The sequence below is a fragment of the Manis pentadactyla genome, chromosome 12, assembly GCF_030020395.1.
Source record: "Manis pentadactyla isolate mManPen7 chromosome 12, mManPen7.hap1, whole genome shotgun sequence".
In the NCBI taxonomy this organism is placed as follows: Eukaryota; Metazoa; Chordata; class Mammalia; order Pholidota; family Manidae; genus Manis; species Manis pentadactyla.
Genome location: NC_080030.1, coordinates 49,282,797 through 49,295,093, shown reverse-complemented (window position 1 = coordinate 49,295,093; position 12,297 = coordinate 49,282,797). Strand labels below are relative to the sequence as shown.

Sequence of the window (12,297 nt, the reverse complement as noted above, 5' to 3'; positions counted from 1 at the left end):
AGTGTTTCATATGTACACTATTAAACTAGTTGTCTGGCTTCCAAAAGAAATAAAATACTGTTTCGAATGAATCTAGCATTTTAGAGAACAAAGCTACTTAACAATTTAAATTACCTTTCCTATAATCTTCTTTATATGGAATTAGACCTGATCTCTGTTTTAAAAGAAATACTTTCTGCAACTATCAGGATAAGACTTCATGCTATATTTTGAGAAAATTTTCTTTCTTACCAAACACATATGATTTTCTAAGATTAGTATATTGTGTGTGCATGCAAACATACATGTGTATACACATATGTATGCGTGCCTATAGATCCCTAAACAAATACAAATAAGGGTGTGGCTACATTTACCTCCTACCTAGTTTCAAAGGTCCCACCTTTTGGTTGGGCTTCTGAAATCAAGCGAATCTGCCACAATGCAAATAGTAAGAGCTTCACGGATCTACTTTGTTTTTCAGAGAAAATGAAACTATCAAATAAATCTTTGTCTAAAAAAGCAATGCCTTTCTGACACACTGCACTATACTATGTGTCCAGTCTTGTCTTGACTTACATACACCTGGGTATCAATTAAAAAGCAGTATTCTGATGAACCATGGAATGAATAATCTATCCATTCCTTAAATATTTACATCCCAAAAGTACCTTGTAATTGTAGCCATTTTTGTAGGTTTTTTTGTAAGTTGGTGTTTGATGGTCAAATTTCGTTATACTATTTAAATACCATCAGGAGTAAAAAGTTTTATAAGTAGGTTAAAGTAATGCAGTACTGTACTTAAAATGTAGATCAAATTGACAAGCTGCCATACATATTTGATCATGTCTTTCAAAATACGTTAATCATTTTTGTTATACATTACTTTTTAAGATATCCATTAACAGGATGAAACAACTCATGTTATCATGCAGGAATGTCAGCCTTCATTACTTCTCATTTGGGCATTAAAGCAATTTAACTGCCTCCTTGCAGCCAAAATATCCATCCCATATATGCTTATAGTCTTTAAATACATACATGATAGCACCACTCCTCTGCTCAAAACCTTAAGTGAAGCCAGGCTTTCTGAGGATACCTTCACAGTCCCACATTGTCTGGAAGAAATGTACCTTCTCTCCCCACTGGTACTGTAACTATGCCTCACCACTGCAGATCAAAGTGTGCTGTGCCCCCTCCCTGCCCTCTCAGAATTTATTGAAATTATACTCAACCTTCAAGGCCCCCACTCAGAAGTCACTTCTTCCCCAAAACACCTTCTAATCTTTCCAGTCGGAAAAAAAATCTATTTATACTCTATTTTCACTTATAAGTTCTAATTAAGTTTACTTATAAGTCATATGTCTCCTCTAGGAAATTCTATGAAAAATTCTAGATTGCAAAAGTTGGGGATCATCCTTCCATCTCTCAGTAACTCATTCTGACCCTGAGTCTAAGTCCAGAGCCCAAGCTTGAAACTCCTACATAAGCTGACCCCTTTTGCTACCCAAACTGAATTTTCAACATTACGTAAATTTTAAAGCAGGGAGCAAATTAATTAAATGATCCTGTTGACAAAATAGAATGAGCCCGAAATTACATAAGAAATGTTATTTCCATTAGCCTCTTTTTCTACTATTTCCTTCATACTCTTTTGTGTTATGTTGACCCCTAATCATTCAGAAAGTAAAAAATAAGATTTAAATATCTTCAAAAGTCCTGACATTGGCAATCATGTAGAGAAATTATTGAATGTTTCAGTAGCCGTTTAAATACCTATAGATCCAGCTCACGCAGGGCTCCAAAGATTAATCGGTTACTTCACACAGTGACCTTGTAAAGACTTCTGAATTGGTAGTTATTCATTAATTGGATCAATGATGCTGACCAATTTAGTTAATTGGAGCCTCAAATAAGTGGTTTTTGTAACTTTATTCTTTAAAAAAGTATCTGCAAATAGCTAACCTATAACTGAACCCCTCAAACTGAAGCAAACATGCAGAATCAGAACAAATTTCCAGGGGGCCTGATGTGGAATCATTATGAAGAAAAACATGTCATATATAAAATAAGTCTCCTCCAACTTCTAGCCCTGTCCCTCAGAATTCCCCCTCTAATGATCAGTCTCTAACATGGCTAATCATAGGATCGTCATATACCCTGATTTGCCAAGGATGGTCCCCATTCATGCCAAGTTAGATAATCATCCATGTAGTCAACCTGCCCACCTGGTCTGGCCTCCTCTTGCCTCACCTCTCCGGATATCAGCCCTCCAGCCCCACTGGCTTGCTTTCAACTCCTCAAAACACTATACATTCCCCAACCTCAGGGTACTTGCATTATTCCCTCTTTGTACAATACTCTCCCTCTGCCCACCTACCTTTTCCTACTTGACTCTTACTTATCCTTCAGTCTTACCTCAAATTATCACCTGCTCAGAGCCGTCTCTTCTTCACTTCCAGACAAGAGTGACATACCCTTTGTTAAGCTCTCCTATTTATATTTCTTCCATAGCAATTATAACAAATGTGTCTTCACATATATTCATTCACCTCATGATTAACATCTATCAACCCTACTAGAGTAGAAGCTTTTTCTCTGGTCTAGATCATCATGATACCCCTAGTGTCTAGCATATAGCAAATACTTAAGGAATGAATGGATGAATAAATTGTATTGATCAATGATGACGAGGTACCTGTCATAGTACTCTGAAGAAAAGGCTAAGATTACATGTGAGTTACAAGTCAAAAATGCTGGCTGGCCCTCAATACTTCTGACTTTATACCCAACTGTCTTATAACCCAAAAGTGGTAGCTCAAACCCCACCTGCTTTCTTCCCAGTATTATCTTCACACACACAAGCATCATTTTCATCTCTTCTCGCCAAGGCACTTTCTTCAAATATGTCTATAGTTAGACTCCAAAGTTTAAGGCCATAGGAAATCTAAAGTAATGGACACTTGTAGAATAAATCATATGTCAGAGTTAATATCTCAAATCATGACAGTGGGAATATATGTTAATATTAGCATGTAACTGGCCCAGAACAAGAGGGACACAAATTTTCAAGCAGTTCTGATTTTATCCTAAATGTAATCTTGCAGACAGTCTATTTTACTGCTAGCATCCATGGTCCACCTTAGAGAAGCCAAAGACTTCACAGACCCAGTAAGCTCTGTTATCCTCTTGTGTGTGAAGGCTTGAGAGTGGCATCACAATAAAAGATTAAATGCTGAAATATTTTTCCAAATTGCTTAGAGCCATCTCATAGCTACAAACATTTGACTTACAACTTCCTTTTTGTTAGCATGGCCATAAATAGCATAAAGAAAGCAACACTTTTGACTGTGATCAGGTATTAGGAACAAATAGAAAATTATCACTTATACAATTTCCTTCAAATAAACACAACTTTGTTTTCATAAAGTTTTCCCATTTTTCCTCAATCCTCTGTGTTCACCCACAGCTCCAAACATTGAGAAGCCTCACTGCAACATTCGCTATAAAGTTTTACTCCAGACTAATGAAGGCTTTGCCTGTGTGGTTACAGCAAACCAATACACCATACATGCTGGATGGTTTGAAGTTCCTTATGAAACCTGAAGTCCATTGACTTGAGTTAGCAAACTTCCTGTGCCCTTTTTTTATAATATCACTTAAAGAGTTGCAACACTTACATACCAAGTTTTAGCCAAAATACAGATTCGCAAAGATTCATAAATAAATTCATTAACTAGAAGCATATCATTGGAATTTATAAGTGGAGACTTAAATTGTGAACCATTTCTCCACCTACAGGACTACTGCATAGACCAACAGAGTTCTGCTCATGCTGATTATGAAGCAAAATGGGAAAACAATGTTTATTTTTAACAGAGTTGAGTGAGTAGCAGCCTGTCTGATCCAAAACTGTCTATCCAGTTGATCTCAGTCACTTTTCTCCTACTGTAATAGTAACCATATCAGGTACTAAATTATCCCACATCCTAATGGATCATGCCTTTCATTCATGCCAAATAACATTTTTCTATAGGGCCTTCAGACTAGTTTTCCATGTTGAAGATTCTTAAGTTAACTTCAGATAAATACTGATAACTCAAAAATTGAAAACCAACACAAATAGAGTACTTGTTATTTGTTATTGCGGTAAGCCCTGCTTTAAAAAACAAAATAGGAAAATTCTCAAATATTTGTTCTCTTAAATTGAATCAGCATCAATATTCAACTTGTTTTTTCTGAATAGTAACAAAGTGCCAAAAGCTCAAGCAGACACATGTACCATTAATCCACAAGGAACACCTGCATACATGTTGTCTCTGTTTTGTTTTCATAGTAACAAAAGCATTTATAAACACATCTCAGGTAAAAGATGGTCAATCAAAAAATTCTGCTGGCTAATCTTTCAGTGTAATCAAATAACAGGATTTCGTTATGTGACAATATATACATAGAATATTCACTATCACATTCCACATTGAATAGAAATAAAATATAGAAATGTTTTATCTATTTTCAATGGTATTCATCCAGGGACCTTCACAAGGATATAACCAGCTAAAAATCAGTTAAATTTTAAATTTCTAATATCAATAATATACTACCATTTCCAAAATTATCCCCAAGACAATTTCACATCAATTTAATCATAAATGCCCTTATACAAATATAAGCAGTCTCCAATAAAGCCAACCACACTGAAGGCAATCACTGTAACAGAAATTCAGATGCCAAGAAGCAAATTTTGTTTTATATCTAACCTATGTTCAGAGCAAGAAACTCAATTTTCAAGAGTCACCATTGTAATGTAACATTTTCTGCACATACAACATATACTGCATACTTCAAACCTAGTGGTCAAAAGGGATTATGACATATGAAGCACACTATCATTAAGCAGGTTGGTAAATCCCTTTCACCTCAAAATAAAAATGCACTGTTTTCTTCTGCTACCATGACTTGTTAGTGTTCCACAGGAATTTTGTCTTATAATGAAAAAGATACCCATTTTACTCACGTGGAGGGCATTTCTGTCTTGATGAACTATTTGGCCTAGATCCTAAAAATCAAATCCAGTCTACTCATTGCACAATCAACTTGATTAAAATTTTGCTGTCGCACTCTTGTAAGGTGAAAAAGCACAAAATATTTGCAAATTCTAATATACTTGTAATTCATAAAAAATATACATACTATATAGCTGTGTATACATATGCAAATATTTAAAATAGCTTTATTTGCTCAAGAACAAATATGACCAAATATTACTATATTGCTGGAGGACATGTTTCTAATAAGTTAAATGGCCTTTTTCTAGAAGCCCATTCTAGATCATTGCACATTTAATTAAAATGCATCTTATTAATATTTCAAGTAATTTCTGGTCTTGATCATGCACTACAAAAGAAACAAGCCTACTCAAGAGAAAAATCAATAGCCCTTGACTAAGGCTCTCAGGATGCTAGAGAAACACAGTTCTCTTGTGAATGATCAAGGTCTAGCTTTTGGGGGTGGGAGAAAGTACCAATTATTTATTTGGAGGTGAACCGAGTTATTTATAAATGACAAAAAAGGAAGGAGAACAATCAGTTCAAATTTTCCATTATAATGAAAGTACCGGAAACAAGCCTTTTTATGTTCATTTTAGGCCTAAGAAACTGTGCAGAGAGTAAAGCTTTTGCAATGTCAGTTGCACACATTGTTTCCTGTGCGAATTCTAAGCTATTACAGGTGTCCTAAGGCCCCTCAGTGGAACCTACTATCAGGGCATTCCTCCGGTCCCCTCAAAGCTATTCCCACTGCTCCCTACTCCGCACATACTATTGCCGGTCTCCCCCAAGTGCCTTTCTTAAGGACCCTCTCTCTTCTCTGCACTCCCGAGGTTGAAGTACCCACTTTCCCTCGCGTAGCATGTAAAAGCTTTCCCATTAGAGAAGACTGGCTCCTGCAGTCCTTTTTAGTTAGATGCTTTCAAGTTGGAGGTGAAGAGCCACTTGCAGAAAACCCTCCTTTCCCATGGTAGCCGTCCCTGAAGGACACCACCAAGGGACACTTCCTGACCTTCTATCCCCTCTCTCGACTTGGGGTTGAGGGTTGGGGTCTCATTTTCGCGTGTCCTCTGCTGCACTGAATGTGTTATGTAAGAGAGACAGTACGAGGGAGGCACATGCGTATAAAGCGCACGGATCTGTGATAACAGCTGGGGTGGCAGAGCTGCTCTGGAGTCTCCCCCACCAAATACGACAGACACCACACATCACCCCACCCCACCCCCACCCCCAGAGAGCAGCGTTTTCCTGTCTCACCCCTACCAGCACAAGACGCACAGAATGGAAAGGGGGAGGGGGGAGGGGTGAAGGGAGGCGAGAGAGGAGGAGGAGCAGCAGCCGCACATCTGCTTTGATAGCAGCCGGCAGAGCCGAGGCGGCACAGAGCCCCTCGTTAACCCCCTTCCTGTGGCTGCACCACGTCATGGAACATTCCCGGAACGGGCCAACGTTCCACCCACTTCAGGGAACAGACATAAAGGCGCAGACCCAGCTCCCCACAGTGCACAGCCCAAACACACATGTCCCTTCCCCGGCCCGGACAGACGCACAGACGAACACGCATGCAAACCGCCCCCACCCGTGTCCACGCGCCGCGGACCGGCCCGCGGCGCCGGGAGCCGCTCTGCGGCCGCTGCACCCGCAAGGCGAGGGCGCCTCCGCCTGAACCTTCCATCGAGACAGTCCCTCCTTCCTCGCTTCCTTCCTTCTCTTCCTTCCTTCCTTCCTTGCTCCGGAGGAGAAAGGAGTCACTGAAATGCCCACAGCCAGCGCCTTCGCCGAGCTCGCTCGGCCGCAGGCCGGCGGCACGGCCCTCGCGCCGCCCGCCCGCCCCCGGCCCGCGCCGCGCACCCGCGGCCCCCTCCCCCGCTACCTGACGACGGGCGGCCGGCGGCCGCGGCAGCCGCAGCGGTGGCCGGGCGGTGCGCGCCGGTGCACGTCCCTCATTAGCAAGCAGGCACATTCCTGCCTCCGGCGCTCCCGCGCTGCCCCCTCCCCCAAGGACATTACGCAAAGCAGCCTCACCTCATCTGCATAGATCCTCGGCCAGGGTATTCCCCGCATTTCCCAACGCGCCGAGCCCCCCTCCCGAGGTCTCCCCCGTCCCCGCCCCCTCCGACCCTCACCCTGGGGACACCAGGAAGGGGCCGGGGGCGCGCGCCGGGAGAGCGAAGGCGTCCGGCGGAGGCGATTTCGGCATAAAGTGAAACAGGCTCCCAGCGCTGGAGGAGGCAGGAAAAAACAACGCGCCTAGGCCACTTACCGAGCCGAGGGACCTAGATCCTGCCGCTCTGCTCTCCCGGGTGGTCAGCCAGCCCTCCGCGCACCCCAGGGCTGCACCCAGCACCTCAAATCGGGACGTGTAGGAACACTGTCAACGAGCCAGGAGACCCTCCAAGTTGTTCGGGGCTCCTGGGAGCTTGAACGTCCAAGACACAACTTGGCAAAGACTTGTGCCACAGTCACCGAAGATGTTTAGGTGCAGACCCTCCTCCGGTGCGGAGAGACAGCGCTCGGAGGCGCCCCGCTTGCCTCCTCTCCACCCCCTCACCGCCAGCCCGCCTCCCGCCGGCCGCCCGCCTCCGGGCCGCGAGCCCCTCAGGCGGCTGTCAGCTCCCAGCCGCCGCCGGGTGACAGGGGCGGGAGGAGGGCGGGACGCGGCGGCCCGAGCCCGAGCGGGCGAGGGGATCCTCGCAGCAGCGGCGGCTGCTCACCTGGAAAGTCACCGCTGAGAAGGAGGAGGAGGACGGAGAGAAGGAGGAGGAAGAGGAGGGAGAGGAGGGCGAGGAAACCCCCCCGGTGCCCTTGTTCTCGCTGCCGCGGCTGCCGCTCCTCGCCGAGGCTGAGCGTGTCTGGTGGGGGGTGTCTGGTAGCATTTCCTTAAGGACAGAGGGAGGGCGGGCGCGGAGGGAGGGAAGAGATCCCGACCGCCTGCCCAGGCTCCGCTTGCCTTTATTTATTTTTCGGACACTGTACGGAGATGGGCCCGGGGCGAGGGCCGCCGGGCTCGGGAAGGAGCCGCGAGGCCAGGGCCGCGGCCGTCTGCGTGCGGGAGCCGCAGCGGCCGCCTCCCCTCCCGGTCTGTGGACGCACCGGGTTATTCCTGGCAGCGCCTCCCCGAACAGAAGTTACTAGGAGGAGTGCGCGGCGAGGGCGGGAGGGGGAGAGGTGGCGGGAGGGAGGGAGGAAGAGGGAGAGACTCGGCCAGCGACGTCATCGGATCCCCCAGCGCGTCCCAGGGAGGGAGGCCGAACCTGAAGAACCAGTCTGGAGCCGGCGAGCGACCGAGGGATGTGCGGCGCGCGGCGAGGCGGGGCAGGGAGGTGACCCGGGGGTAAGGGCCGGGCCCCGCCGCGGCCGCCTCGAGCTGGAAGATCGCGGCCACGCTGCCGCTGGCTCGAGTGAGGAAACTCCCCGGAGAGCCGGTCTCTTACTTGTCATGCAAAAAAAAAACTTGGGTGTCTCAGGAGCCTGAGAATTTCCCTTTGGGATGTGGAGACCTCCTACGCCCGACTCCGGCCCCACCTTCCCATTTCCCACATAATCGTTCCCTGTTTTGGTGACCGGCGGAATTATATAGTTAGTATTGCCATTATTATTTTGTCTGTGTAGTTCTGATCCCTTTCCCTCGCCCCCACCTCTACTCACGGTTATGTTATTGGTCAACAAAACGATAAGCAAAAAATTACACTGCAGCTACTGGCTGCGTTTCCGGAGCTTTGTAAAGTGTTTTACTAGCACTTTCCGTGCCCCTGCGGACCCACGAACTTTTCAGGCTCTCGAAATGCCCCAATCGTCTTCTCCGGGGTCACTCCCTAGAGCGCCCTAGGCGCACCCATCCTTGGGAGCGCCGCCCGCCCCCGCCGGGGTATTCAAGCAGGACTGGGCAGCGGCCCGGGAAGCAGCTGCTGGTTCCCTGGTGGGCCACGCTGGGACCTGGGGCTGGCCGCTGTCTGCAGCCTGCGCGCGTCCCTCTCCGCTTAGGGACCCGACTGAAATCACACCCCGCCCAGGGGGCGGGGGATTCCCAGGCGAGTGGGGGCCGGAGCTCCGGGTTTCCTCCCCGGTCGGCGACACCCGGGGGACACCAGGGCTCCCTTGCGCCGTTACCCTGCAAGTGCGGACTCGTGTACACCCTGGGGGGAGGTTCCCAGGAGGCCGTGGCGGCCCCAGCGCGGCGAGCGGCTGCCAGGCCGGGCGTGCGTAGCGCCTCCTCTGGGTGGTCTCCCCTCCAGGCGGGGACAGCGCGCCGCCCCTCCCGGGCTTCCCGGCAGCGGCGCGCAGCCGAGTGCCCGGGGTGCCGCGAGCCGCAGCGGCCCGCCGCGTCCTCTGGCCTCGCCACCGCCCTGCCCCGGGCGGAGTAAACAAGAGACGCGCAAGATTTGACCTGGCGCGACCCGGATTTCTGGCCGGGGTTCCCCCTGAGCAGGTGACTCCGTGGGAGGGGTGGAAATTAGTCTTTGGAATTCCGGGCCAAAGACATTAACTGTGGTTCTGCTTTTAAGGCAGGTATTTCACCAACAACGGCGAGATGTTCTGCGTCTCAACTTTCAGATTTCGCGAAAACTCACCAAATGTGAAGACATGTCAAATATTCCCTTCTCTTTTCACTAAAAACGAATTCATTAAAAGGGAAGACAGAGCCTTTAATGACTGCGAGAATAGCACTGCCGCTTTCGGTTTTGTTTTGTTTTGATTTTCATTTCGACTTAATCAGTGTATTTCTCAGGTCCCCAAGCAATGGCGACGTTGCCATGAAGGACGACTCTGCAAAATAAAGCGGTGGTACACTTTCTCGTCGATATTTTTTTCAAAGGAGAAAAATTTGAACGATTGGAATGTTTCACTGTGTCCTTTTAGGTTGATCTCATTTAAATTCAGGGCCTACTTCCACTTAAGCGGCTTCTCCTTTCATTGTGCTAAGTTCTTTAATATTCAGCCTTTCTTGCCTTAACTTGAAGCACTTAATAAAAACACCCCAATCATCATTTTCTCTTAAATGAAAGCCCATTGCATTTTTAAGCATCCATTTCCAATCCCACCTGCTTCATACTCCCAGAGCCCATTTTATTTAATAGCTTAATAGGAAAGATTAAGCAGTTTCTTTAAGAATCCAGTTTCCCTTTGCACACACAACAGCAGCTGCCAAGCTCCCAGAAACTGAGCAAGGAAAGTAGCAGGCAACGTTTTGCTCCACTAGAATGAATATTAGTTGAAATCTTAAATGTCCTTTGAAAAGACTAGATTAAGTGGTATAATGTGAATATTAGAATACTCAGGTAAGTGGACAGTAAAAAATATTTTTTTATGAAAAGCAAATATATATCAGTTTTAACCACCTGATCCCACCACCAAAGAGGACTCCTAAGACAGTTTTTAGTCAAACTTTGACTTTTCTTACCTTGTTCCAAAATCACCGAGCTCTAAAGAAGATAGCCTGAATTGAGTTGTAGCAGAAGGAAAAATACTTGTGCATATGTGTAAACTAGGTGACATCCCTTCTGCTGCGAAGAATCACTATATTTAAGTAAGTATCCTTGTCTCTAGCCCCTATGTTGCAACATGTCTGTCTGTCCAGTTGTTTATATATGTGTAATATAGTAACAGAAAAACTCTCCCCATAAAACCTCTCAAGACAAAAACACAGCATTGCACTCAGCCCCAAGAAGCTCTGCAAAAAGCAACGCTGGGTGGGGCATAGCTGACCCAGCCTGGGCACCCATATGAAGCTTTAGCAGCAAGGGAGGAACTTTTTTTTTTATTTCTTGCCTTTCTTACCACTTCTCAATTTCAAAGGAGAGGAAAATCAGGTAACCTGGGTTATAAAAGATTAAGGAAACAAAATAATTAATGCCCACATGGCAGTATGGCATGTTTTCAGAGTCAGAATCACTCCAACTTTCATTCAAAGCACTTTCATTCAAAAATTATTTATTGAGTGCCTGCTATGTGCTGAAAAATACTTAGGATACATCAGTGAACAAGTCAAGATTCCTGCTTTTTTGGAGCTTACATTCTAGTGAGGGGAGTGGGGTTGGGGGAGGAACAGGACAGAAAATAAACAAGAAATATACAATATAGAACTGTAGAAAACTTTGAAAGGGAAACACAGTAACAGGGGAAAAACATCAAATAGGGTAAAGGATATGGGTAGGGTGGGGATGTTGGGTTGCTGTATGAAATCAGAAGGTCTGAATAGCACATGTTGAGAAATGAGGTTTCTGCCAAGGCTTGAAGGAAATGATTTAGCATGAGTTATCTGGAGAATGAGCTTTTCAGGTAGAGGGAATGGCAGCTAAGATAACAGTTAAGACCAGAATAGGCCTGGCACATTTGTGGACCTCAAGGGGAACAGTGAGGAGAACAGAATGTGACAGCCAGTGAACAGAGCAGCCTCCCAAGCCACTGTAAGGGCTTTCCTCAGGAAAACGTTTGATAAAGGGCAGGTTGATGGCCTTTGCCACCCAGTCCCACTGAATCTGAATCTTTGCAGGCCCAGGCATCTGCATTTTTAACAGATAATGCAGTTGATATGTATGCATTTCAAAGCTCAAGACCTACTGTCAGAACACAAGGAGGCTGATAACCCATTGTACATACCCAGGCAGGAGTGCATCCCCAGGCCAGATAAACACTGTACATAAAGCTTCTAGAACCAGGAAAGTCCATGTTACTCATCAGGACTCTTTCAGTTGCAAGTTCACATCCTCTTCTCAAAACCAGCTTCTGAATAAAAGAGACTTCATTGACTCACACAACTAGAAGTCAGGGACTCAAGTCCAACTCAGTGAGATCCTGGGGCTCAAATGATGTGACCCTGGTTCATTCTCCTTCTTAGCTCTTGTCCCTTTGCTTCATTTTATTCTTTGGGCAAACATTCTGCAGGATGGTGACCACAGTCCCAGATTATGCTTTTCCTAGGTTAGCAACTCTAGTGGGAAAAGACTATATTCCAAGGTAGCTCAGGCAGCCTTGGTCTTGTCCCTGCACTTGGACCAGACACTGGGCTTGGGTGGTGGGTGATCTGATTGGGTTATACCTACACCTGGAGTGGCTGGTTGTCCTCATGGAAAAGTTAGTTCCCAAAAGAAAGAAGAGGAATTGGGGTGTGGATTGCAGGGGGCATTATATCCCTTAAGTTTTTGGCATTGGTTTCTTTATTTTTATAATTAGGGAGTTGGTCAAGGTGATGTACCTTATGACTGTAAATTCTATGTAAATCACTGCAATAAATCCCTTCTCAAACCTGTGCAAATGAACTAACATGCAT

At 45.9% G+C, this 12,297-nt stretch overlaps 1 long non-coding RNA gene across 1 annotated transcript in view; it reads right to left on the bottom strand.

The window, feature by feature from the left end:
* Window positions 1-8,195, bottom strand: part of LOC118923242 (uncharacterized) — a 154,916-nt gene extending 146,721 nt beyond the window's left edge. Inside the window, exon 1 of the long non-coding RNA XR_008992736.1 lies at window positions 6,901-8,195. This is a non-coding gene — a long non-coding RNA (uncharacterized LOC118923242). The remainder of the gene's footprint in view (window positions 1-6,900) is intronic.
* Between the last annotated feature and the right edge of the window lie 4,102 nt (window positions 8,196-12,297).